Source organism: Ixodes scapularis, unplaced genomic scaffold, assembly GCF_016920785.2.
Source record: "Ixodes scapularis isolate PalLabHiFi unplaced genomic scaffold, ASM1692078v2 PGA_scaffold1__304_contigs__length_218370807, whole genome shotgun sequence".
Classification (NCBI taxonomy): Eukaryota; Metazoa; Arthropoda; class Arachnida; order Ixodida; family Ixodidae; genus Ixodes; species Ixodes scapularis.
Genome location: NW_024609846.1, coordinates 90168388 through 90171742, shown reverse-complemented (window position 1 = coordinate 90171742; position 3355 = coordinate 90168388). Strand labels below are relative to the sequence as shown.

At 52.4% G+C, this 3355-nt stretch overlaps 1 pseudogene; it reads left to right on the top strand.

Annotated features, from left to right (window-relative positions):
• The first annotated feature begins 1696 nt into the window (after window positions 1-1696).
• LOC121835775 overlaps window positions 1697-3355 on the top strand; it is a 4883-nt pseudogene continuing 3224 nt past the window's right edge.

Here is a 3355-nt window from a genome sequence, read left to right as displayed (position 1 = left end):
CCTGTATTTTCCCGCTGTATTTTGTGTTTCATGGTGTATGTATTTTCCCGAAAACGTAAAAAAGCATTGCACCACATTTGAAGAAAAAAAAAATATAAAAAAGCTGTAAACTATTTTTGTTCTGTACGCGCGGGACAGAACGAATGCGACTAAAATGTTAGCTCTGTTTTTTTTTTGTTTTTTTTTTTTGTTTTTTTTATTACAAGTTTTGACGGCGCCGCCCGGATAGCCGCGTGTCGAACTACAAGGCTCTTAGCTGTCGAAAATAATTTACAACCGAGGATGATCGAAAGTCATGCTTTTTTCTTGCTCACAAATAACGTGTTGGCCGATGGACACGACACGGACATACAATTTAGCGAGCGTTAACATTCGAACAATATATTGTACGTACCACACAATGCAGCGTTATCTGAGAAAAAAAAATATTTAAGAAATATCTGAAATAACACAGTCACAGCCGACGACAGTTACATCTTGAAGGTCGGACGGAATCCAAGCTGACTTCGTTTTGGTGTTCGTTTTGGGGAGTGTTTACCTTTTTCACACCAGCACCAAGACACAGGAACCGGCGCGACTGACTGCAACCCGAACAACTATGTGGGCTACGACTGAGGACTCTACGCGGATTGTCTCTGGGAGGGGGGGAGAACAGTTGTCATTGTTCGGCTAACCCACGTCCAGGGCCGTTCGACGTCCTTTCCTCCCTTCGTTTCCCGTGAATGTCGAGCAGAAACGCTTAAATGGCAGGCCCTTACCAGCCCTATTTCTCACAGCGGAAGATAACACAGAAAGGGTACGCAGCATGCACCAGAAAAATTAAGTGGAAATTTTCAAGAGGCGCCAGAAAACGTCTAATGCAAAAGCGCAAAACATAGGTAGAGAATCGCGCTGAGCGGGTTTTCACAGTCCAAGAGTGTGGCAGAAAATGCCTTGCTGATAGGTGGCGCGAGAGTCGCACCAGACGCATCATCATCAGGAACATGGCGGCGGCCTAGGAGCGTTTTTTGGAAAGGTGTATACGGAGATGGCGCCACGAGTCAAGGGCGGCGCTGACTCGTTCGTCTGCGAATGCACCCAACTTTGACATTGGTATGTTTATTGCTCTAATTTCTTGCAGAAAAAGAGCTACGTCTTGAAATTTCACATGGTAAAACTGACCTGATTAGTGCATGTTCGGTGAAACTTTCGCGCTTTCTATGTGCAGGCGTCTATTTTTCCGGCTCGTCTGATAGCGGACGATTCGCTCGTGCAGAGGTTAACTCCTGTAGCTCGTAGCGTTCATCGCGGCACAGCACAAGGTGAAACAGAGCACAGTGAGTGAAAATATATTTATGAAAGGTATAACGGAACAGTGCACTTGTCATCGGACATTAGCAACACGGAGGTGATTATAAACATCGTTCTAACCAGCCGGAAACGGCTGGAACTCAAGTTCTCACCGACAGCCCAGCGCCAAAGCGGAACTCGTCTCCGCACCCCGCGTCGGCCTCCGTCAAAAGTGGCGTCGAAACTCCAACGCTACGGACTGGCGTTGGCTAAGTCGGCCATCTCTCCCTCCGTCCCAGGCCACGGCACCAGCTTGGAGGAAGGCCGCGGCGGGTCGTCGCTCGATTCCGGCGGCGGAGGCGGCGGCGGCGGCGGCGGCGGCGGCGGCGGCGGGGCTGGTGGCGGTGCCGGCCACCTCCCGTCCGGGATGTATGGGGGAGCACCCGGGTCGGGCGGCCCCCGGCCGGGGCCCAACGGCAGCAACAACAACAATGGCTCGTCGGCCGGTGGCGGGGCCAGTCCGTCGTCCCAGCAGCAGGGCTCCATGCTGGTCGTGCCCCAGCCGCTCAAGGGACCCCCTTCCAACGGCACCGTTTCCCAGCACCACGGCCCGCCCAGCTCCGTGCGAAAGTACCAGTGCAAGATGTGTCCCCAGGTCAGTGCATTTCGCCAACGCGCCGTTTACAAACTCCGTTCGTGCCCGCACTAGATGGGGGGCACTGCGCGTGTGCAGTAGCCAGATACTGGCGAAGCTTTTACGCATGCACCGCTCTGACAGCAACGACACCGCTGCGGCATGACGTCGGATTGCGTGTTGTGTCGAGACAACCTATACTCCGTTTCACCTTCAGTCCGAGCGCAGTGGACGCCACGAGCCATCCCAGCCGATCCAGCGCAGGGAGAAAGTCGCGTGACCTGCCGGTGAGGCGGGGCGACACAGGGAGCTCAAGGTCGCATGACACTCCCTCAACGCCGCATTGGCTGGGATGGCTCCTAGCGTCCGCTGCGCTCGGACGGAAGGTGAAGACAAAGCCCTGCGCAAAGGTCATCACTATAGTAAATTACAGCTCGAGAAGGTAGGGCGAGGGAAAGGAAGGCCGGGGAGGAGAAAGCAGACGGAGCGCTAGACGGGAGAGCGGGAAACCTCCTCCCTCTCTACAGCGTTCTGTCTGCTTCCTCCTCCCCGACCTTCCTTTCCCTCGCATTGCGGTTGCAATGGACTACAGTGAATCCACGCAGCGCCACCTGGTTAGCGTCAGCGACGCTGCCAGCACTTCTTGCAGGGTCTCACGCCGAGAGCAGCGATAGTACGCGGCAGCGCCACACGGACGTGTCTGCCGCTTTTTGCGCCGTGCTCTGGTCGAGAGCTTCAACGTCTTTGCCGCTTCGAGCGGATCGGGGATTTGCAAATGATATAACGTCTACCAGGGATGGCAATCCGCGTCCCGCGAGGCAATTTTGTGCGGCCCCGGCACGACACCAGAGCACCCCGTTTCTTTCTCTTGCGCTACCTCACACAGACTCAAGTCTTCACTTCCTTTTAACGTATTCACTTCCTTGTAACCCCTTCTTCGCCCCCCCCCCCCCCCCCCCCCCCCCCCTCTTTCGTTTTGCGACTTGCCATCCGGCCCCCTCCATGTGGGCTTCGTAACGACTCGGCCCGCCACTGCAAATGGTTGCCGACTCCTGTTGTGTTCATCTCGGCGTCTAACCCCGAGAAATCAAGCGGCGTCCACCCTATCAGCGATGTGACTCTGGTCTGAATCCAACACTACTGACTCCATTGCAAAGTAGAAAAAAAAGATTTATTTGATTTAAATGAGATTAATATGATTTAAGTTAAATTTAGATCATTTTGATCGTAATAATTTGATTTAGATCACAGTAGCGAGAAAATAGGGATTGTTTGCCACTAGATTTAGTTTTCAACGTGACAGATTGTTTGATCAATCCGTCCTATCACTGATAACAGTGAGAAAGAAACAATTACTGTAAATGTAAAGTACAGTTTACTTAAAAACGCTATTTTGCTGTTATACCCTCCATACTAGAACAAAACAGCTTCTTTTTTTACTCATTTTGATTT